The sequence below is a fragment of the Dipodomys spectabilis genome, unplaced genomic scaffold (assembly GCF_019054845.1).
Source record: "Dipodomys spectabilis isolate Male_0828 unplaced genomic scaffold, ASM1905484v1 ptg000300l, whole genome shotgun sequence".
Lineage (NCBI taxonomy): Eukaryota > Metazoa > Chordata > Mammalia > Rodentia > Heteromyidae > Dipodomys > Dipodomys spectabilis.
Window position 1 is genome coordinate 1,932,292 of NW_024870977.1, and position 25,988 is coordinate 1,958,279.

Here is a 25,988-nt window from a genome sequence, read left to right on the forward strand (position 1 = left end):
AACTGTCTCTCAGAAATAAGGTTGTGTTAATTTGTAATTAAAGTCATCTGGATCAACCTAATATAGAAAATCCCTTGAATGGATCAAATTGTTTAAAACAAATGTAACTGTATGTGAAGAAAGATCTGCACATAGTTAAAAGAAAAAATGCTGCAGTATGAAATCACAAAAATCATAACATTCTTAAAATTTCTGAAATGCAATTAGTAATTCCAAAATATCCATAATGAGAACTAAATACTACTGACTTAACAAGAACAAAATTTGCAAATAATAGAATCTGAGCAGTGTACATGAGTGTACATAATTTAAAAATACTCCAAATAATACAGTTTTTAGAAGACTGAATGTGGATTATCTAAAGGAAAACATCAGCACATTATATAAATGAAATTAAAAATCTCATGAAAAGAGAGAATAGTAGTAGTTTCTGGAAAATAATACTTTAATAAATGGTGGTCAAAATCCAGTACTGACTAAATTGTATACCTAATTAGTTAGATCCAAAGAAGACCGAAGGTACTCGAGCTGATTTGAAACTGGCAAAGTAGTAGAATACATCAGTAACATTATTATTGATATTGACTCTGGCATGGAATTCATTTCCTCTTTGATCTGACAAATGAATATATGAAAGAACATAACTTCTCCAACTAAATATCAAGACCTAACTAAACATATAACTAGAAAAGTCATCATGCAATCCGTATTGCAACTGGGATAAAAAGAAAAATCAGTCATACTGATTCTGTATTTATTTTAAACGTTGGCTTTTTTCATAAATTATTTCCTTTGTCTTGCATTTTTAAAACGTTGTGTTAAATGATTTATATCTTGGTAACTAATTTTGGATGCCTCCTTAAATTTTGTTCTGGATATAATATCTCAATTCAGCTCCTAACCCATGAAATGATGTTGTTTACAAAACAAATTCTAATAACCTCTGTTTATAATACACAAAATCTCATAAGATGATTTCAGGAAGCATAGGTTAACATTTTGATATCGTGGTCTCATGACTGATCAGGCCTATCTGCATGAGTAAAGTTGTACCTAGATTCCTCAGCCTAAATTTAGCCACTGTTAAAAAATGTTTATACCTTTATCTGTCACCCATCAGAGGTTAAACCTGAGTATAAAATCTAAGGAAAATCATAAGGTAAGAATTTAGCTCTTCTGGATATAAAGTAAACCAAAATGAAGCATAGAGTAACTCATTTGACTAAAGTCAATCTATTTCTATGAAACATGTTAAGCATTCCCTTACAATGTGTATTATTCTCAAGAAGGGAATGAAGAATACGAGACGAGGACTAAGCAAGTTTTGTCTTCAAATATACATAATTTGGATTTATATCTTTATTTCGTTGTAGGCATTTTTGATAAAAACTGTTTGAATAATTGATTTCCTGGTCAGGTATAATATATCCTAGTTACATTTACCAAACTTCATTCAGAAAATGGTATATAGTAATTGAGTAGAAAGATATTCAATTAGTAGCAAAAAGTATATACCTGTAGGGTAATATTTTGAAGAGTCAATTGGAAATATTCTAATATAATAACTTGAACAATTTCACATTGACAGTAATTATCTAGAATACTTTAATGCTAATTGGACAAGATTGTCCTTCTAAATGAGCAAAACCAATTTCTCCTTTTACTTTATCAGGGAAATATCTCAGCTAAAAATGGAAATTAACCTATGAATCTATAACAACTGGAATGAATTTTAATATTTTAGCAAATATCAATTTTACAAAAGTATTTTATTGTGTTATACACATATATCCACATAATGTAGTTTGTTAAATTTTATTCCTTTTATTAATTTCATTATCCTATTTTTTACTTATATTTTATTATGTCATCATACGAACTTATGAAATATTTGAACATATTTACTCCACAATATTTCTCTTCATCTCCTCTCTTACTTTTTTCCAAACTTAATCAGTTCCATCTTTTACACCTGGGTCATTCATTTTATTTTCTGGGTCTAGCATTTGCATATGAGAAATCTAATAATTGTTTTTCACAGTATCACTAATTGCTTTAATATGAAGGTTTCCAATTCTATTTTCTTGAAGATGATGTGATTTCATAATTGTGTGTGGCTAAATAGTATATCATTGTGTGTGTGTGTGTGTATATATATATATATATATATATATATATATATATAACAGTTTCTCTCTTCAATGAGTGATTAAGGAACATGCAGTTAATTCTGTAGTTATTTATGCTTTTTTATGTGGGAGAAGGAAGGGTGGAAATAATGATGTTTGGAATAAGAAACATGCTCTTTAGGCAGGCAATCTACTATTTGAAACATCTTTCCACTGCTCTTTCATCAGTATTTCAATAATGTATTGTGCTTAAAAATAAAATTTAATTACATTTGCAAAGGTGTTTTTTTCAGTATATATATTATTTTTTATTACAATGTTACATTTAGTATGTAATGTGAGTATGGGGATGTATGTGAGCATGAAAATCTAGGCAAGTTTGTACATGCAGCTGACTCGAAGGAAACTGAATATATGTGAGATACAGGATTCAAATAAAAGTTTAAGACCTGTAAGTTGCTAAATTGATATATATGTCCAGTTTGTGGAGTGTGATTTCAAGATCACATTTTGGTAGGTTTTATACCAAGTAAGTAGATGTTTCTAATCCAAAATCGTAAGGATTAAAACAACAACTCTGTTTCATAATCATTCAGTCTTAGTAATCCAGACATTGCAATAAGTGGAAAAAATGATTGAAAGTATGGTGGGTCAGTAGTAAGCCTTTAGACACTCTACATTTTCCCCAAATTCTTCAGATGTACTCTTTGGATATAAATTGTAATTATATTTATAAATGTACAGCTATAATATGATCTTATATATGTAAATATATGTATATATTATAAATACATCATATATTTACTTATATTTTAAATGTGTATCACAAATATTGATTTATATTTAAATGTAATTCATCTCATCATAGATACATAGACAGACAGACAGACAGAAAGACGGACAGACAGACAGACAGACAGACAGACAGACAGACAGACAGACAGACAGACAGATAGACAGATAGACAGATAGACAGATAGACAGATAGATAGATAGATAGATAGATAGATAGATAGATAGATAGATAGATAGATAGATAGATAGATAGATAGATAGATAGATAGATAGATAGATAGATAGATAGATAGATAGATAGATAGATAGATAGATAGGTAGGTAGGTAGGTAGGTAGGTAGGTAGGTAGGTAGATAGGTAGGTAGGTAGATAGGAAGGTAGGTAGGTAGGTAGATAGATAGATTTTTTTTTGGTCAGTCATGAGGCTTGAACTCTGGGCTTAGGTGCTGTCCAAGTGCTCTTCTGCTCAAGGCAAGAGCTCTACCGCTTGAGACCTAGCGCCACTTCCAGTTTTCTGGTAGTTTACTGGAGAAAAGAATTTCATGGAATTTCCTGCCTGAGCTGGCATTGAACTGTGATCCTCAGATCTCAGCCTCCTGAGTAGCTAGGACTATAGGCATGAGCCATGGGCACCCGACTATACTTATATCTGAGATTTGTTAGTGGAACAAAGGATACAGAAACTATTATTCTTATCATGAAAGGACTTCACACTGACAGGTATAATTACAAGAAGAAAACAATAACTATTCACAGTGGCACAAAAATTCCTTAGGTGCCTAGCAAGACAGCATGTGTTTCCGTACACTGCATGTGGTGTGAGCAGTTTGAAACCCAAGTGACTGTGGGAGATATTGGACCCTAAACAAACCTGACAATTGCATAAACACTGCCCTCTATGACAGATTTAGCAAGGCCTATCTTAGAGATTCTTGTTAGGGACATGATGAAAAAATTTATAGTTTAGTTGTGATTACAGAACTCTTTTACACATATCACTCAGCCATTAACTATATTTCACATAGTTCCTATTGCTCTAACTTATATTTTCTTGGTTCAGTAAACTGTTTTTTGTTTGTGAAAACTTAGCTGTTCAAAACATAGACATGGGTTTTTAATATTTTTGAAATTGCTGTCTGCATAATGTTGTATGAGATGAGCTTCTCTTTACCATTTCATAGGAATAAACTTAATCTGATTCAAACTTGGAAACAAGTAGCTTGTTCTCTCTCCTAGAAAGCATCTATATAGACTTCTTTACATGTAAACAGACCCTCACTTACTTGCAAAAGTCTGTCAGTGGATCAAACCTAACTCACCCAAGTGAGATGAATTCTTCTCTCATGCTTCCTTTACATTAAAAATGGTAAGAACTGTTCAGTAATGTGCATACTTTTTAATATGAAGTGTGACTCCTATTTTCCTTAATATGAATCAAGCAGAGGAATCAGTTTAAGATGTGAAAGAGCCTTAGAAAGAGTCTTGGATATTGGAAACTGTCCTTTGTATGAATTTTTGGAGAAATATCCCTTTTCAAAGACAAAGGACTCATTTTTTTAATATTGTGCTGGTACTGGGATTTGAACTCCTGGCCTTGAGCCCTATCTGGGCTTTAATTCTCAATTTTTGCTCTATACCACCTGAGCCACACCTTCACTTCTTCCATTTACCACAAGTGGAGAAAAGAATCTCTTAGGTTTATCCACTTGGAATAGCTTCGAATTTCAATTGTCAAATTTGAACCTACCGACTATCTAGATGTAAGCCACTGGTCCTGTGCTAGAACTCACTTTTTAAGAATAAAAAAATCACAAAAAGAGGAGAAAAAATATTGGTTCAATTATTTATGTGTTGTCTGATAAACCAAAGCACTTGCTACTGGAAGGGAAAAAGAGAGAAGATAGACATGAATATGCAGGAGAGAGACACAAAGAAAGAAGAAAGGAAGGGAGATTAAAAGAGGGGAGGGGAGTGGAAGGAAGGATACAAGAGGAGGGCGTAGCTGAGTAGAATTGTCTACTCCTCACTAAGGTTTTGTTGGACAATCAGTACCTTTGCATTTATGTAGCCAAAGCTTTTTATTTTTGGTAGTAGTAAGCTGAGATATAAAATACCAATTTACAGGTAATAACCTGTTAGTGTGGTTCCTTCTGCACCAAGGAAGCCACAGTTAGGTTACTGTCAGAGAGAAGGCAAGAGTAAGCAATTTAAGTGATTCTGAGAAACAATAATCGACATGCCAGGAATGCTCCCTTGTATGGTGAAGTCAAGCTTCACTCTTGTTCCCTGCTCCAGTCTTCCTCTCAACAAGAACAGCAGAAACAGCAGAGGAAGGAGATATGTGAGTAATGATCATCTCTCTGTTTACCCTCATCCCTTGGTCTCTCAAAATATAAAGCGAAAGGAGAATTAACCTGAACTAGTGGGGAACATGGGAGGAAAAAGTTCAGTCTAACTTATTGTGAAACTTTTAAAATAATTGGAGCAGCATTTCAAATACTGAAATAAAACTTTTTAAATTATTAACAAAAAGTAACTTGAAATTTATCGAAAATTTAGAAGACTACACAGCTCACTACATAGTGGAATCTGAAAATTGAAACTGATTCCTGCCTCTATCATCAGAAATTGAAGATTGTCCCTAAACGTCTAATACTAGGTAAATTACCCTTGATATTCACTTATACTGTGTGAATATAATGCAGAAAATATGACTTTAAATTTAGACTGCTGAAGTGATAAGCGATGGGAATTCATGATGGATAACATAATGCTGACAGCATGGAAATTATTTCCCTTCCATCTTCAGTGAATAGAGAATAAAAATGCTCTATTGGATGGCCCTGAAAGTGCAATTCTAAATTTAGGACAGAAGGTGAATAGTAAAGAAGATCTATCTTAGCCAATCTGAGATTAGAAATGTGGAGAAATATCCTCATTTATGTATGTCAAACATGGAAAAGAGATGTGGCAAGCCCATAGTCAAATGCCAAAGTAGAGATATTTAACAAAATACCATGAAGTTGAAACAAGTCTTAAAAGGAGGTCTGGGCTAAAAGGGAGTAGGGTAGAAGAATGGAGAGGGAAATGGTGGCCTAATACAGTCATACCATTCAATGTACACATGTCAGAATATAAGTAGGAAACATGAAGGGATAGGTGGGGTTGGGGTAAGGGAAGGAAGAAAAATGCACTGTATATTGAAATGCACACACACTCTATTCAACACTGACATGATGAAGCAAAACCCCTTTGTACAACTAGCTAAACATAATTTTTTTGAAGTTTTAATATTTAAAGACCAGAAGCATAAACCTTTAGAGATAAATAAGAAGAGAGAATTGACATATTGTTGAGGCTTGTTTCCCTTTCAATATACAAAATTTAATGTGTGAAGTCTGCTGCAAATATAAATATTATTTTGCCTATTCTTTTAAGCAAATTGCTTAAAATGTAGAGAACCAAATTCCAATATCCCTTCATTTCCAATAAAAAAATCATATGCACCTTTAAGTTTCTCAGTTATTTCTAAATACCTAAATGCAATGCATTATTGGAACTAATTTCATTCCATATTTAAATTTATTTTTTTGTTGTTGTTATGAAAATACTGTACAAAGGGGTTTCAATTACATGGACAAGATAATGAGTATATTTCCTATCAAGCATTGTAGCCTCCTCCTTTGTTTCCCCTTCCCATAACTTCCCGTCCTCTCCCTGCTCCCCACCTAGTCCTCCCCCCACCAAAATTTTAAAGTTTGTTTTCGACATAATGACTTGTACATCTCATTGTTTTAATGGTCCAACTGTATCCCTATTATATAAACGATTTGTTTTTTCCCTTCCCTTCCTCAAATTATAACAACATCAAGTTCAGTGAAAGCAGGTTTTGTACAGGGGGGAGGGACATACAAAGCAAAAAAGAAATATTCTTATAAATGTGTTAGAAACAATCGCATGAAAGGGAAAAACATTTGAATATATAGCTTAGGGCTCATTTCCCTAACATCAACTTGTCTGACAGTTTCTGTTTGTCTCAGACACATACTAGTTATTGCAAATAAGGGAAATCATGGCACTAATGTTTCTTTGGGCCTGGCTTACGTCACTTAATATATTTTTTCCAAGTCTTTCCATTTCCTAACAAATGGAGCCAATGTCATGCTTTCTGATGGAGCCATAGAATTCCAGTGTGTATATATACCACATTTTCTTGATCTACTCATCTACTAAGGGGCATCTGGGTTGGTTCCATCTATTAGCTATGGTAAATAATGATGCAATAAACATAGTTGTGCTGGAAGCTCTACTGTGGCCTTGTATGTGAACATTTGGATAAATACCCAAAGTGGGATTCTGGGTCATAGGGGAGCTCTATGTGGAGACTTTTGGAGGAACCTCAATACTGATTTCCAAACTGGTTGAACAAGTTTATACTCCCATCCACAATACAGTAATGTTCCGTTCTGTCCACATCCCCTCCAGCATCTGGTGTTATTAGAGTTCTTGATTATAGCCATTCTAACTGGGGTGAGGTGGTATCTCAATGTTGTTTTGATTTGCATTTCTTTTATGACTAGGGAGGTTGAGCATTTCTTCATGTGTCTATTGGCCATCCTTCTTTCCTCTTCAGAGAAGTTTCTCTTTAAGTCTTTAGCCCACTTATTTTTGGGCAGTTGTTTCTTTGAAGATTTGTTGGGGGATTAAATTTTTGAGTTACATGTATATTTTAGATATCAGACCCTTGTCCCTTTTATGGCTAGTGAAGATCTTCTCCTAATCTGTGGGCTTTCTATTGATCTTGCTAGCTATGTCCTTTGCCATGCAGAAGCTCTGCAATTTTATGCAATCCCATTTGTCCAACCTTTCTTTGATTTGTTGTGTTTCTGGGTCTCTATTAAGAAAATTTCGGCTTGTGCCAACAAGATCGAGGGTTTCTCCTATTCCAATCTTTAATGTTTTCAGAGTATCTGCTTTGACTCCAAGGTCTTTGATCTATTTAGAGTTGATTCTGGTACAGGGTGATATATAAGGATCTAGCTTTAGTGTTCTACAAGTTGTTAACCAATTTTGCCAGCACCATTTACTGAAGAGGCTGTCTTTCTTCCATTCTATTTTTTAGCTCCCTTACCGAAGATTAGATGGCTATAGGTCTGTAGGTTCATTTCTGGGTTTCAATTCTATTCCATTGGGTCCTGAGGTCTGTTCTTGTGTCAGTACCAAACTGTTTTGATTACTATGGCTTTGTAGTTGAATTTGAATTTGGTATTGATATTCTTCCAGCTCTGTTCTTTCTGTTAAGGATCATTTTTGCTATTCAGGGTCTTTTATTGTTCCATATGAATTTTTTGATTGCCTCTTCTATTTCCTTGAAGAATGAGGTTAGAATATTGATAGATATCGCATTGAATTTGTAGATAGCCTTGGGAAGTATTGCCTTTTTCACTATGTTGATCTTTCCCAATCCAGGAGCATGGGAGTTTTTGCCACTTTCTAAGTTCAGTTTTGATTTCCTTTTTCAGTTTTTTAAAGTTTTCATCATAGAGGTCCTTCACGTTTTTGGTTAAGTTAAATCCTAGGTATTTTATTTTTTGTGGGGCTATTACAAATGGAGTTGCTTTCCTAATTTCAGCCACACTTTTCTTGTTGTTGGCATATAGAAAAATCCATTGATTTTTGAGGGCTAATTTTATACCATGCTACTTTGCCAGAGTTTTGAATCAGCTTGAGTAATTTTGGAGTGGACTCTGTGCAATTCTTTAAATACAAGATCATGTCATCTGCAAAAAGGGAGAGTTTTACTTCTTCTTTCCCTATTAAGATGCTTCTTATACTTGCATCTAGTCTTATTACTGTATTTAGGCATTCCAATACTAGATTGAAGAGAAGTGGAGAGAGTGGGCATCCTGTCTCATTCCTGAGTTAAGAGGAAATAGCTTTAGTTTTTTACCATTAAGTATAATGCTGGCTATAGGTTTGTCATATAAAACCTTTAATGTATTGAGGAATGTTCCATGGATTCCTCATTTTTCCAGAAACTTCATAAAAAGGGATGTTGGATCTTGTCAATTGCTTTTTCTGCATCTATTGAGATAACCATGTGGTTCTTATTCTTGCTTCTGTTGATGTGATAAATTATATTAATTGATTTGTGTATCTTAAACCAGCTTTGCATCCCTGAAATGAATCCTGTTTGATCGTGGTGTATGATTTTTTGGATGAATTGTTGAAGTCGATTGGCCAAAATTTTGTTGAGAAGTTTTGCATCAAAGTTAATCGAAGAAATGGACCTATAGTTCTCTTTCCTTGATGAGTCCCTTCCTGGTTTGGGGATGTGTGCTATGATGGCCTCATAAAATGAGTTCAGTAGTGAACTTTCTTTTTCAGTTTCATTGAAGAGTTGGAGGAGTATTGTTGTTATGTCTGCTTTGAAGGCTTAATAGAATTCCGCTGTAAAACCATTTGGTCCTGGGCTTTTCTTAGATTGGAGGTCTCTTATTGCTGTTTCTATTTCAGTGCTTGATATAGGCCGTTTAAGATAGTTTGACTCATCTTGGCTTAGTTTCGGCATGTCAGTATTTTCTAGAATAAGGTCCATTTCTGCCAAGTTCTCAAACTTATTAGTATACAGGTTTTAGAAGCATTCCCTTATAATGTTCTGAATATTAGTTGTTTCTGTGATGATGTTTCCATTCTCATCTCTGAGTTTATTTGGATGTGTTCTCTTCTTTTTCTGATAAGATTTGCTAAGGGTCTGTCAATTTTGTTAATTTTTTCGAAGAACCAACTCTTAGTTTTGTTGATTCTTTCTATAGATTTTTTTGCATTCTAATTAATTTAATTCTGATATAATTTTAATTATTTCTTTCTGTCTACTGGATTGGGGTTTATCTTGCTGCTTTTTTTCAAGGAGGTTCAGATGTCTCATTAAATTGTTGTTTTCAGATCTCTCCAATTTGTTGATGTAGGAGCTCAGAGCTATAAACTTGCCTCTGAATACTGTGTTTGCTGTGTCCCAGAGGAGCTAGTAATTGGTGTGTTCAGTTTTGTTGAATATCATGAACATTTGAATTTCCTTTCTAATCTCTTCCATTACCCACTCGTGATTCAGCAGTGTGTTGTTCAGGATCCATGTGTTACATGACTTTCTTTGGTTGCTTTTGGTGTTGAGTTCTCAATATATTCCCTTGTGGTCTGAGAGAATGCAAGGTATAACTTCAATGTTTCTGAATTTGGACGTTTGCTTTGTGGCCTAAAATGTGGTCTATTTTGGAAAATGTTCCATGTGCTGCTGAGAAAAATGTGTTGGCTAATGCTGCTGGGTGAAATATTCAGTAGATGTGTGTTAAATCTAGTTGGTCTGTGCAGTTGTTTATATCTGCGGTTTCTCGGTTGAGTTTTTGTGAAGTTCATTTATCTAGTGGGGAAAGTTGTGTGTTAAAGTCCCCAACAATTAATGTTTATGGATCTATGTGGGATTTGAGGGAAAGTAGAGTTTCTTGGACGAATTAGGGTGCTCTGCTGTTTGGCAAATAGATATTTAGAATTGTAATATCCTCCTGAAGGAGTGATCCCTTAATTAGTATGTACCGACCTTTTCACTAATTTTAATTAAAAGTCTATTTTATCTGATATTAGGATTGCAACTCCATCCTGTTTATGGGAGCCGTTTGCTTGGTAGATTTTGTTTAAGCCTTTAAAATTGAAAATGTGTTTGTTTTTGTGGGCAAGATGTGACTCCTGAAGCCAGCAGATAAAAGGATCTTGCTTTTTAATCCAAGTAGACAGACTGTCGCTTAATTGGTGAGTTAAGTCCGTTAATGTTGAGAGATAGAACTGAGAGGTATTTGGGAGTTCCTGCCATTTTATCCAACTACCTCAGGGCTGTGGCAACTGTGTTCTTTCTATGGTTCTTGGATTCTCAGTTTGGGTGATATTTCTTGGCCTTTATTGTGGTCTTGTTGGTTTTCTCTGTGTAGGACATCTTTAAGATTCTTTTGTAGGGCTGGTTTGGTGGAGATATATTGTTTCAATTTTTCTTTGCTATGGAAGGGTTTTATTTGACCTCCGATTATTAAGGAGAGTATAGCTGGGTAAAGTATTCTTGGTTGATAGTTGTTTGTCTTTAGGGCATAGATTACATCATTCTAGGCTCTTCTTGCTATGATTGTTTCTGCTGAGAAATCTGAGGTGATTCTAGTTGGTTTCCTTTTATAGGTGTTTGATCTTTTCCTTGTTCTGAATTGATCCTGTGAGTATTATAATGTGACAATGGAATATCCTCTTCTGGTCTAGTCTATTGGGAGTTCTAAAAGCTTCTTGTATCTGAATAGACCTATCTTTTTGCATGTTTGGGAAGTTCTCTGCTAGGATCCTGTTAAACAAATTTCCTAGACCATTGACTTCTGGCTCTAGGTGCTCCTCTACACCCATTATCTTCAGATTAGGCCTTCTAGTGGGGTCTTCCGAGGCTTGAATGTTGAATAGATCTATCATATTTCTTGGATTTGTCTTTGATGGTTGTATATTCTTTCTCTATAATATCTAGGCTCTCTTCAATCCTCAGGATTCAATCTTCTGCATGGCCTATCCTACTATTGAGACTTTCTACTTTTTTTTTTTTTCTTTTCCTTCTAGTTGGTCGGCTTTTATGGCTTCTAATTCTTTGTTGGATCTTTGTTTTAGATCTTGTATGAAATTCTTTACTTCCTTAATTTATTGTCAAGTGTTTATTCTCAAATCACTTAGTTGATTAGTTATGGTTTCCTTGGACTCCCATTACTTCTGTTGGGATCCATTCAGCATTCCCTTTGTGGACTCCCTGACTTCTTTGAGCTCTCTGTTTATGGATTCCATGAATGCCTCTAGTGAACTTTGTCTATGCTCATTCCGCTCTTGAAATTCCTGTATTACTCTTTGATCAGCTTCCTCACGTTTATGCAATTCCTGTAGTTCTCTTTGACTAATCTCAGCCTACTCACACAATTCCTATATTTCTCTTTTGAGTGTTCACAAGCTGCTCATGCAATTCTTTTATCTATCTTTGAGTAGCTTCTTCACACCTATGAGCTTCCTGTTTTGACATTTGTTTGCCTCCTCTCTCTATATATCATGCTCACACAGAGTCCTTTGAAGGTTTTCAATCTTTTTATTTACCATGTTTACCATTAGTGTTTTTAGAGCTTTTTGGAAGCTCTCCTCTGGATTATTCATTATCTGTTCTGTCCACAGATTATCATGAGTGGGAGTTGAGATACCCGGACTTGCCATTTTTCTTGTGTTTTTCCGGCTTATTCTGCCCATTTGGCATGAGAGTAACACCAATTTTGTGCTAGAAAACTATCTTAAGGGAAGCATCAACAAAGTCTGTAGTTGCACAGTCAAAAGCCTGCAGATCCTCCTGAAGGAGAGATCTCTTGATTAGTATGTAGCGACTTTCTTTATCTCTTCTCAAAAATTTTAATTTGAAGTCTATTTTATCTGATATTAGGATTGCAACTCCCGTCTGTTTATGGGAGCCGTTTTCTTGGTAGATTTTGTTCCAGCCTTTAACATTGAAAATGTGTTTGTTTTTACGGGCAAGGTGTGACTCCTGAAGGCAGCAAATATTTTGCCCATGTAATTGTAACAGCTCTGTACGGTATTTTCACAATAAAAATAAATAAATAAATGTTACAAAAGCCTGCAGATATAATCTAGTTCAACAGATACATTTTCAACATCAACCAACTATGTATTAATAGGCTATGAACCGCAAAGAGGAATTTGGCAAACCAGAAATTATTAGGTTTAGTGAGAGATGTGGGTATAAATAGGAATAGAGGGATGTGGAAAGATGGAGAGCTAACTTAGTCCTAATCTCAAAGCAGGAAATAGATTCGATAGAATGATAGTAGACAATGGGGGGAAAAAGAAAGAGAAAAAAAAGACAAGGAAAAATAGTAAAATAAAAATTAAAAAGTGAAACACTTAAAATTATGCAGATTAAGAACTTAATATTCAGAGAAGGATGGGAATATGATAAGAGAAGGGGAGGGATAGAAAGGAGACGTCAAAAAATAAAAATGCTTAAAATTTTATATAGGTATATAGAGGTAGTACAGCTATTAAAGAAGTTAAGTCTAAGAGGTTTTGAATTCAGTAATAAATTTCTGGATTAAGTGTGTATACAATCGGGGATATGGTCTAATAATCGACGACAGGTATATCTGAGAATGAGCAGAAATGCGACTAAATCACGCAAAGAAGAACGAAAGAGAAAAAAAGTGAAAAGAATGAGAAAGAAAGGAAAAAAGGATCAAAAGGTCAGTAGTGGTAAACAAAAATGGAAAAAAAGCACACACACACACACACACACACACACACACACACACACACACACACACACACGTATACCTGTAAAATAAAAATTATAAGAGGAAGAAAAAAAGTTAATAGAAAACAATTTTTTAAAGTTAAAAATTAAAAATGTTAAAACAATTTTAATAAAAGGTGACAAAAAAGAGTTCGTTGCTTTTTGGGGATGAGAAGGGATGATCCTGTATCTCCCTTGTGTCCATAACCAGTCTCTTGTTGGAGTCTCTGGTCTGCTTGTGGTAGTTGATTTTCCTGTAGCTTCGTTGTTTTCTTAAGTCAGTTTGTTTGAGCAGGCAGAAAAATGCTTTGATTTACCCAGGATTTTGTCATCCTCCTATCAGGCTAGTTCAATGGGAGGGAGATCTGCTTTGAGGATCACAAAAGATGGCTGTTTCTTCTAGTTTGGAGATGCTGTGATGGGGCTAGGTTCTGGGTAGAGTTGAGGCCTTTCAGCAAAACAGTAGCTTTTCCCTGAGGCCTAGCTTCTGAGGCAGTCACAGAGCCTAGCCAGCAGCCATTCTCAGGGTTTATTGTTACTGAATTTCAATTGATTGTCTAGGGAGGATCAGCCTCTGGCTCTGTTTACCCAATGAAGAAAGCCACTCCTGGGGCTGGTGCAGGCCTGGGATGCGTGAATTTTCCCTGAGTGGAGCTGAGCCTGGCAGGTCAGGTTAGGTTCCTGTAATCTATTAAATGACTGTTTGTTTTCATCCAAGGACTGAGTTAGAGCTAGCTGCTCAGCCAGGCCTTTGCCAGTATCAAAGATGAAGATCTCCGGTAGTGGGCAGGGAGGGGTGGCCTTCCTTTCTCTGCTCCCTGAGGAGTGAGGAAATCAGGCTTCTACTCACACAGGAGTCTGGTTCCTGGGTGATCTCTGATCTGCGATATGAAGGATGAAGATGTCTGCTCCTTGTCAGTTCTTGCTGGTATTGAGTAGAATCCTCTCACCTGCTGCATCTGGCGCCTTTATCCTAGACACTCTGTGTTGCAGGTATGGTGGTTACGGCCGCCACCGCCCCCGCCATAGCTGCAACCATGGCTGCTGGCAAGTGCTCAGATTTATCTACTTGCCTGGATTTTCCCTCTCTGGCCTAACTCTCTGTACTGTGATGGCACATTTGGTGTGATTCTTTGGCTTAGTTAAGCTTCCAGCTTCTCCTTCGCTATCTTCCCGGAACCATAAATTTAAATTTTAAATGATAAATTCTTTTAAAATTGTTTCACTCGTGCACAGGTATGGATAGATAAGTGATGTGGGCAGAATCAGAATTATTCAGAAGGTTGTAAATGGATGCTTACCTAGTTTTCTCTCGGCTGGATCATAGAATACAGACTGTCCTAATTGAAAAAGTTAGCCTTCCGAGGTTTTTGCATATAAAAACTCCATCAACATTTTATTAGAGGATTATTCAAGATTAGCTATATGTTGATTAATAATGACTGATCATGACAGAAATTTGAGAGAAAACCATCTACACTTCAGTGAGGTTCTGATTTGTGCTTCACAAACTGTTATGAAAGCTCTACATGAGAAATCTAGCAGCTGCATTTCTAAAAAGACCTTGGGTTGTTACACTTTCTGATATTATCTCAATTCAAGTACTTCTCCTTGGAGTTCCATACTATTCAATGATGCTGTATTAGCTCCTTGTTACAATTTTCAGACTGGTCTTTTTGATGAAATTTGTGCTTTTCAAAATTGCTCTCCAAATTCCATCCACAAACTGCATACAAAATTTATCTGAGAGGGGGGACCAAGATGGCGACGGGGCAGTAGGGAAACGCCACAGCTCTCTCCAACCAAAAAGAGAGTTCGAGTTCCAACGTTTAATCTCCCCAAGAGACCGACAACAACAAAAAGACGAACACTCAGAGAAAAACCAGAGGTGGAAAATAACAAAAAAAGAAAGAGAGGAAAAGAAGAATTTCAGAACAGAGAAGAGCGAAGACCCCTCCCCCAACCTTTACTGGCCGCGCGGCAGTGCGCCAAGCCGCCGGCCAGCCGGCCTGGCGGGGGCTGCCGGAGCCACAGAGACACAGGGGGCTGCTTGCAGATCACCAGGTACCAGATTGCAGAACAGCGGATCGCCAGGAACAGAGAAACCTACCAGCCGGGAGTCTCCACGAGGATCCCACCCCCACCCCTCACTCTCCACCGGAGCAGAGAGGCTCCATCCCGCCAAAGCCGCCCGGCACCAGCAGCGCGACAAAGGGACCTGTCCGCAGACCACCCGCCCAATCGCGATTGCAGCAACCCCGCGTGGGGCCGCCCAACCCAGCCAGCAACCGCCCCAACTGAACTTGGATTGCAATGACAACTGACGACCTACAGGGTGAGTACCCAACAGGGGACAGTGAATCCCTCAAGGGAGACCAGAGCTGGAGGGAATCCCCAGACCCTGACCTAGACTCCCTACCCCAACACCCGGACCACAGGACCCACTAAAACTGGGAACTGTTCGAGAGCTAAACCAGCCAGTGGAGCACACTCTGCTGTCCAGGCCAGAGCAAGAGCGCCCCTGGAAGGGAGCTTAAATGCCAGAGCCAGGAACAGCGCCCCTGGGTCAAGACTACCAACAGCAGAAGAAATTTGAACTGTGTCCTCCAGGCTGCATAACCTAGGTGGTATACACATTAGCACAGGCCTAACGAGCACGCTCCAGGCTGGGGCCGGAACCAGGCCTGGGGACCAGCACCTGAACAAAGCAAAAAGGGTCAGAAGTGGGGCTGTGACTCAAATGGTAGGGTGCCAGCCTTGAGCTGAAGAGCTGAGGGACAGCACCCAAACCTAGAGTTCAAGCCCACAACCAGCCCAAAACAAACAAACAAAAACACATCAGGAGCCCATAGCAGACTCCAGTATTTGGGAGAGTGCATCCAGAGCATCTGATCTTCCCAAGAGCACCCGCAGGAGCAAACACAAGCAGTCTAGGCTGCTCAACCCTTCCAAAGGCGGGAATTGCTACAGCAGAGAGCTGAGAATCCTAAGTAAGTCAGAATAGCAGCTGGAAATAGGCTCCCAACAGAATCCAGATCAGGCACAGACTCTCTCTACCAATACAGAATCAGCAACCAAGCAAAGACAGACACACCAAAACAAGATTGAAGAGCAGTCTCCTGAACCCCCATGCGAAAATCACAGAGAAAAATCACAAGGTTTACCACTACCCAGAACAGCAAGCTCACCTCAAAAGCCAGCAGCCACGCAGGGGAGAGCCCCAGTGGGAGCAAAGCAGGAATGGAAGACAAAAACTACATCCAAGGGTTGCTGGAGGCAATGACTCAAGAAATAAAGCGAGAAATGGATCAGAAATTGAAAGAGCACAAGGATGAACTATCAAAAGATATACAGGACATCAAACAAAAGTTGGATGCAAAAATAGAAGCTGCACAAACCTCAGTAAGAAGTGAGATAAACGCCAAATTAGAGGTAATGCATACTGATCTCACCTCATTGAGAGGTGAGATCAGTACTCTGAGAACCAACATTGAATCCATAAAGGGATCCATTTCCACCATGCAAACCACAATAGAAGCCACGGTCAACAGAGTGAATGAAATGGAAGGTAGAGTGTCAGATACAGAAGACAGAATACACCAACTGGACCAAAAAGTGACAGATATGGAAAAATCACTCAAATTAAACCAAAGGGAAATTCAAGAGCAAGCAGATAATGCTAAAAAATTTAACCTTCGCATAATCGGAGTGGACGAAGGTGAGGAATTCCAGAGCAAGGGAATGCAACACCTATTTAACAAGATAGTCAATGAAAATTTTCCCCACCTCAAAAACGACCATCTTAACTACATCACAAAAGCTTATCGAACCCCCAACAAGCAAGATCCCAGGAGAAACACTTCTAGGCACATTATAGTAACAATGATGGATCTGAATAATAAGGAAACAATCCTGCATGCAGCAAAAATGAAGAAGGAGCTATACTACAACGGGAAAAAAATTAGAATCACTGCAGATCTCTCCACACAAACAATGAATGCAAGAAAAGCCTGGGAAAGCACCATACGAGCCCTGAGAGCCAATAACTGCCAACCCAGACTGATATACCCAGCAAAGCTAGCATTCACATTCGATGGAGAACTGAAAACTTTTAATAGCAAAGAAAAACTAAATGAATACATAAACATTAAGCCAGCATTACAAAGAATTTTAAGAGGGGGGACACAACCTGAAGAAAGCAACCAGGAACTGGGACCTGCCCCAAACAGGAATTACTCAAAGTCTAACTGAGCAAGCACAGGAGGAAAGGAAAAAAGAAAAACTTAGGAAGACGGAATGGCAGGGACAACAATGCATCTCTCTATACTTTCTCTTAATATAAATGGGCTGAATTCGCCAATTAAAAGAAAACGAACCGAGGACTGGATCAGAAAACAAGACGCATCCATCTGTTGCCTTCAGGAGACCCACCTCTCAGCCAAACATACAAACAAACTCAGAGTGAAGGGGTGGAAAAGGATCTACCAATCAAATGCCCCCAATAAGAAAGCAGGTGTAGCTATCCTGATATCTGACAAAATAAACTTTTCATTAAAATCAGTACAGAAAGACAAGGACGGACACTACATATTAATAAAGGGAACAATCCAAGAGGAGGATATAACCATCATCAACTTATATGCCCCAAATATCGGTGCACCCAGATATGTTAAACAAATGCTCTCAAACTTACAGAATAAAATAGATCCCAATACTATAATACTAGGAGACTTTAACACGCCACTCTCACCAAAGGACAGGTCTACCAACCAGAGGATTGGCAAAGAAGCTACCGAATTAAGTGAGGCCATACTTCAAGCGGAATTAACTGACATCTACCGAGTATTTCACCCTAAAACAACACAGTACACATTCTTCTCAGCAGCTCATGGAACTTTCTCCAAAATAGACCAAATCATAGTTCATGCAAGGAACTTAAGCAAATACAAAGGGATCGACATAATCCCCTGTATCCTATCTGACCACAGTGGAATCAAGCTAGCTCTCAATAACAAAGCATACCGCAGAAATTTCTCTAATACATGGAAATTGAACAGCACACTCCTTAACAAGGCCTGGGTAACAGAAGAGATCAGAGAAGAAATAAAGCATTTCCTACAACTCAATGAAAATGAAAACACCTCACAAAGAAACTTGTGGGACACAGCCAAAGCAGTCCTGAGGGGCAAATTTATTGCCCTCAGTGCCCACATCAAGAGAATGGAGACAGACCAAGTAAATAATATCATGTTGCAACTAAAACAGCTAGAAAAACAAGAAAAAATGGGACCTAAAGCTACTAGACGAAGCCAGATAACCAAATTGAGAGCAGAGATTAACCAATTAGAAAATCAGAAAACCATAACCAAAATAAACCAAACAAAAAGCTGGTTCTTTGAAAAAATAAACAAAATTGATGGCCCGTTGGCAAGATTAATTAAAAAAAGAAGAGAGGAAACCCATATTAATAGGATTAGGGATGCCACGGGAAACATCACAACACGTACCCAAGATATCCAAACAATTCTAACAGACTACTTTCAAAAGCTATACTCTCTAAAGGAAGAAAATCTGGCGGAAATGGATGCATTTTTAGAGAAATACAAGTTACCCAAACTGAGCAAAGAAGAAGTTAACCAATTAAATAAGCCAATATCCTATAATGAGATACAGGAAGCTATCAAAAGTCTTCCAACAAAAAAAAGCCCAGGACCAGATGGATTCACAGCAGAATTCTATAAGACCTTTAAAGAAGAACTAATACCCATACTCCTCAAGCTCTTCAGAGAAACAGAGAAGGAGGGAGCCATCCCAAACTCATTCTACGAAGCCAATATCACACTCATCCCCAAACCAGGCAAAGACCCAACCAAAAAGGAGAATTACAGGCCAATCTCCTTGATGAACACAGATGCAAAGATCCTTAACAAGATTCTAGCTAACAGAATCCAGAAACACATAAAAAAAATAATACACTATGATCAGGTAGGCTTCATCCCAGAGACACAGGGATGGTTTAACATACGTAAGTCAATAAATGTAATCCAGCATATCAACAGAGCCAAGGTCAAGAATCACATGATTATCGCCACAGATGCAGAAAAGGCCTTTGATAAAATTCAACATTCATTCATGCTAAAAGCTCTGGAGAAAATAGGAATAGAAGGAACATTTCTAAAAACAATAAAAGCCATTTATGACAGACCAATAGCCAATATTATACTTAATGGGGAAAAGCTACAACCAATCCTCCTAAAAACAGGAACAAGGCAAGGATGTCCACTGTCTCCACTCCTCTTCAACATAGTCCTAGAACCCTTAGCCAGGGCAATAAGGCAAGAAAAAGACATTAAAGGGATCCGCATAGGGAAAGAAGAAGTTAAACTATCCCTTTTTGCAGACGACATGATACTATACCTCCACGATCCCAAGAACTCCATCCCCAAACTTTTAGAAATCATAAGTCACTTCGGCAAAATAGCAGGATACAAAATAAACCCACAAAAATCAGTTGCCTTCCTATACACTGATAATGCACAGGAAGAGAGGGAAATAAAGGGAGCAACCCCATTCACAATAACCTCCCAAAAAATAAAATATTTAGGAATTAACCTAACCAAAGATGTAAAAGAACTATTTAATGAGAACTATAAAAAGTTAAAGAAAGAAATTGCAGAAGACACTAGGAAATGGAAAGACCTCCCATGCTCCTGGATAGGCCGACTTAATATAGTAAAGATGGTGATACATCCAAAACTAATATACAAATTCAATGCAATTCCTATTAAAATCCCAATGACGTACATCACTGAAATACAGAAAACAGTCCAAATATTTATATGGAACAACAAAAGACCTAGAATAGCCAAAACAATTCTAGGGGATAAAGACAATATGGGAGGGCTATCCATGCCGAACTTCAAACTCTACTACAGAGCTATAATCACAAAGACAGCATGGTACTGGCACAAAAACAGACCCGAAGACCAATGGAACAGAATAGAAGATCCAGATATAAATCCACAGGCCTACAGCCAGCTGATATTCGAAAAAGGAGCCAAAGACATACAATGGAAGAAACACAGCCTCTTCAACCGCTGGTGCTGGGAAAACTGGGCAGCCACATGCAGAAAACTAAAAGTGGACCCCAGCCTATCACCATGCACCAACATCAACTCAAAATGGATTAAAGACCTTAACATTAAACCTGAATCTCTGAAACTACTACAGGACAGAGTAGGAGAGACACTTGAACTAATAGGCACAGGAAGGAACTTCCTGAACAGAGTCCCAGGGTCACAACAAGTTGGAGAGAGACTCAACAAATGGGACTACCTTAAAATAAAAAGCTTCTGCACAGCTAAATCTATCGCAACTAAGCTAGAAAGACAACCAACTAATTGGGAAAAATATTTACCAGCAATATATCAGACAAGGGGTTAACATCCTGTATATACAGGGAACTCAAGAAACTAATCCCTCCCAAACCTAACAAACCAATTACTAAATGGGCAAGGGAACTAAAGAGGGACTTCTCAAATGAAGAAATAAAAATGGCAAAGAAACACATGAGGAAATGTTCATCATCCCTGGTGGTGAAGGAAATGCAAATAAAGACAACCCTGAGATACCACCTTACCCCAGTCAGAATGTCCCACATCCACAAATCATCCAACGACAAATGCTGGAGGGGATGTGGAGAAAGAGGAACCCTGTTACACTGCTGGTGGCAATGTACACTTATACAACCACTTTGGAAAGCAGTCTGGAGGGTCCTTAGAAAGCTAAAGATTGACCTCCCTTACGACCCAGTCATACCACTTCTAGGCATCTACCCTGAACAACAGGAACCAATATACAAGGACACGTGCACCTCCATGTTTATTGCAGCACTGTTCGCAATAGCCAGGATATGGAAACAAACTAGATGCCCCACCACAGATGAATGGATCCAAAAATTGTGGTATCTATACACAATGGAATATTATGCAGCCATTAGAAATGACAAAATAATGGCATTTGCAGGGAAATGGATGGAGCTAGAAGGAATCATGTTGAGCGAGGTAAGCCAAGAACGAAGAGACAAACGGTACATGGTCTCCCTTATAAGTGGATGCTAAATCCAAAAGGTTAGGTGATACGATAAAACTAACAGGACTTAAGAAACAAAGAACTCCCGCTCATCTGGTTGAACCACTACTAAATATCCCCATGCTGCTGATCACAAATATGGTATATAACATGTGAACACTGTTATATATTACAGACTGTGGTAGACAATTTGCTCCAGGGAAGTTAGAATGAACTTGTGACTTTGAAATTATGTAATCATTTAATCACCATAAAATAAAAAAAAGAACCTCGGGGAAGGGAGGGAGGGAGGGGATGGTAGGGGGAAAACAATGGAGGGGGTAACAATGTTCAAGAGGAAGTGTACTCATAACCTCACTCATGTAACTGTAACCCTCTCTATAGTAGCTTCACAATAAAAAAAAAATAAAAAAAAATTTATCTGAAAAAATTTGTATCTGTTTATATTGCATATACTTTTAGTTTTCATTACAAATATGGAATGTAGTAAAAATTCTCATAACAATTATACTGCGCCAGATTGTTTGCAGATTCTGATGTAAATAATATACTGTGTTCATGTAGAGATTTTGAGTATCCAAAGTAATAAGCCTGTGGTCCTAAAACCAATACCTTACTTATATTGAGTGACAAATACAACTTCATATAAGTACAGAAGTTTTCCTTGTATCTTTTTAACATATATTTTTATTATAAATACTGTACAGAGGGGTTACATTTACATAAGTAAGGTAATGAGTACATTTCTTATTGAGCATTGTTACCCCCTCCTTTGTTTTTCCCCTACCATCCCTTCCCTTCACACCTCTCCACCTCCCCCTTCACCCATCCTCTGTTAGAATGTCTTGTATATTTCATTGTTACAATGGGTCAACCAGTATCCTTTCCTTATATCTTAAATGAAGAAATGCTGGCTTGATTTATGCTGATTCTACTTGTGTAGACACATCTAAAATCTCTGCCCAAGTCCAAGAGCACATAAATGAAATGCCATCATTTTTTTGTCAGTTGGTATTTGTGTTCTACACATTTATTGACAGGTTACAAATTATTCTCAAACTTTAAAACATTAAAAATACTTTCTTTTTTTCTTATTTTCTTCGGCAGGAAATCAGCAAGACCTCAGTCAGCATTTCTCACCTAAGAATTTTCACATGGGTTAGTTAAATGTATATGTAGAGTCCAGTTTTCTGAGGACTCACTCATCTGCCTAGGAATTCATGCTGGTTGTTGGAAAAAGAGCTCAAGTAAGTATGCCATTTAAAGCCTTATAACTTTACTCTTTACCAGGGTATTCTCCTGCTATTTTGGTTGTTAAGAATGTCTACAAGAGTAAGCGTTCCGTGAGGAGCAGGGAGACACATATGACTTATACTTACTGAGGTTTCCAAGTGACTTGCTATCACTTGTACTGCATTTTGAAAGTCAAATCTCTCTAAAACTACCAGTTTTAAGAGATAAGAAGAGTGGAAAATGAACTCTTAGGGACAAATACATCTTCAACATATATTGTTCCAATTATTCCTTTTAAGGCATATTCAACAACTGGTGAAACTTGTGTTTTCTGTAATTATGTGTCTTTCTCCATGAGTGCATGTATACATGAGAATATGTATGTGTGTGAATAGTAACATACATGTGTACATTATGGCTTATATCATCATTTATTCCTTGCTAACAAATAAAGTAAGGAATCACTAAAGTTTTAACAGAAACTGTGTAGTTAAAGTCTAACTCTTCACTCTGCTCCTTTACACAAAGACTTTGCAACTTCTCATTAATAAAGTTTCCATAAACTCTGAAATGTACATACTAAGTACTTAATGTCTGCTATCATAAATCTTAAATACTTTACAGAAAAGTTTTATACCTGCCAAACAGTCCTATTTTTGGCATATATAAGCAAAATCCCAAAATTAAGCATATTTAAAACATCAAAACTTTTAACAAACCTTAACACTTGCTGCAATGTTAATTTTGACAGGTGCCTTGTATAGAATAATTGAATTTCTCCTCCTACACATCTCTTGAACTACAAATATCTGGAATTATTTTGTTTTTGGCATGTCTATCTTGATTTTATTCTTAAATGTGTGCTTATGTAAGAAATACATGATTCTATAATTTCACAACAATTCTTTTGAACTTACTTTTTGTTGAATTGCCTAGCTTAATAAAATCAATTAAAAATTATACTTTATATATAAAAACTGTTCTGTGCTCAATTTAGCATCACATACACTAACATTGGAACGATACAGAGAAGATTAGCATGCACCCTGCGCAAGGATGACATGCAAAGTCTTGGAGCGTTCCATATTTTTACAGCAACAGATGCTGAAACGTATGTGGCCACAAGGGAACCGTACTGCATTCTTGGTGGGAGTGCAAACTTGTTCAACTACTTTGGAAAGCAGTATGGAGGTGCCTCAGAAGACTCCACATAAAACTCCCCTATAACACAGTAATCCTACTTTTGGGGATTTATCCAAATGATCATAAAAAAGACCATACTAAAACTACCAGCACAATTATGGTTATTGCAACATTATTTACGATAGCTAAGATATGGAACCAACACAGATGCCCCCATTAGATGAATGGATCAAGAAAATGTGTTATATATACACAATGGAATTCTTTGCCTCCATCAGAAAGAATGACATCACCCAATTTGTTAGGAAATGGAAAGACTTGGAAAAAAATTTATTGAGTGAAGTAAGCCAAGTCCAAAGAAATATAGGTCCCATGATTTCCCTTATTTTCAATAACGAATGTATGTCTGGGATAAGCAGAAAAGTTCAAAAGATATGTGCATATAACCAGATAAGATGATGTTAAAGAAATTGAACCCCAAGATAGGGAAACAAGTGGTTTTTTGATTCTTGCTATTGTTTCTAACGTACTTATAATGTGGGATGTCATTTTTTTTTGTTTTTTGTACATTTCTCCCCACACTATAACCCCTGTTTTCTCTGTATTTGAAGTTGGTACACTTACATCTTGTATGTATGCTTCTCTAATTTGGGGAGGGGAAGGGAAAAAAAATGCTCAAATAGCGATACAGGTTGACCCATTGTAACAATGAGATGCACAAGACATTATGTTGAAAAATGAACTTTACAATTTAGGCAGAGGAAGGAAGGGGGAGGGGAGTGTACTTGTGGAGGTGGGAGGGAAGGGATGGTAGGGGAAATATAAAGGAGGAGGTAACAATGCTTGTTAGGAAACTTACTAGTTTCCATGTTCATGTAAATGTGACCCCTCTGCACAGTATTATTACCATAAAAAAACATATAAAAATGTTCTTAGATGGAAGAGTTTATTTCCTCTATTTTACACATATAATATTGTTAACAAAGAAATTAATTCAGAACACTGATATGAAGGTAATTTGAATAAATGTGTGTGTGTGTGAGTGCGGCAGCGCACAAGCATACACGCACGTGCATGAGAACACCATGCATGTATATTGGAATGCTCAGAATTTAAATCAGGGCTTCAAGGCCTTGCTAGGCCTTTCCTATCTAGATTGGTGAGCTACGATATAAGCTACATCTCAATTCTTGGCTCTTTGCTAGTTCATTAAACATTTTGAAAAATAATTTCATGAAGTTTTTTTTTTGGCCCTGATTGGCTCCCAAGTGTTATCCACAGATCTCAATCTCCTGAGCAAATATTCAGAGTAGATAGGATTATAGGTGTGACCAGCCAGCACAAGGCGTTTAGAACAATTTTAAAAGTAAAAGAAAATTTACTTCATGGGGGCCTGTTTAATCATCACCGAATTTGAAAGCCTTTTGAGTGATTATATGTCAATTTAATTCATTTGGGGATTGTTAAAAGATAGTAAGTGATGATATTTAAAAGTTTTAGTACTTTTTAAAAAAGAAACTGGAACTGTGGGACAGAAGAAATTTGGCTGTCTTCAGACCTCAATTTGTAAGCTCAGCTCTGTGCATGATAACCTAATGTCACCAACACAGTCTGTGTTGAAGACAAAATGTGACAGAAAACAATCACCATGGGAAATATTTGCTATGCTATTATTTCTTGGACAATATGAATATTGAATTGAGAGCATAAGAGAATGGAGAGATTTTACCCACCTTTTTGGTACTGCTGAAAGGCTTTTGGAAACTTTGACTCATTTCCTTCCTCACTGTGTGTATCTTTGGGCCACGCACTTACAGTTTTTTACTACAATTTTTCCCAACACTACAATGGTAATAACATTAGCATTATACCAAATGTTATCTTAAGAAGTAAGAGAATAAAACTTGTGAAACACTTAACATAAACCTATGAATGACCTTTGAGTTTAGCCAGCATTCTTTTTTAAATACTAATTAGAATATGATAAGTAGTACAGAAACCATTGCATGTAGTGTTAGCAACCAGAAGTAATATCTATTGACCATGCTCAGCTTCCAAGGAAGCCAGGTGGATAACTTCTCATGCTGTAAATCAAACTGGTTATCTTATGTCGTGATAGTGTAAAAATATCAGAGACAGAACAATGAAGGAATGTTGTAGACTGAGGTGAAATCCATATAAAAATATGCAAACTTGATAAAACATAAAAGTATCTGAGCAGTATATTGTGTTTTATATCATTT

The 25,988-nt window shown here is 37.1% G+C and overlaps 1 non-coding gene across 1 annotated transcript; it reads left to right on the top strand.

Annotated features, from left to right (window-relative positions):
• Positions 1-23,586: 23,586 nt before the first annotated feature.
• On the top strand, positions 23,587-23,693 carry LOC122127423. The gene has a single exon (XR_006151149.1). It is a non-coding gene; the product is annotated as a U6 spliceosomal RNA (small nuclear RNA).
• The last annotated feature ends 2,295 nt before the right edge of the window (positions 23,694-25,988 follow it).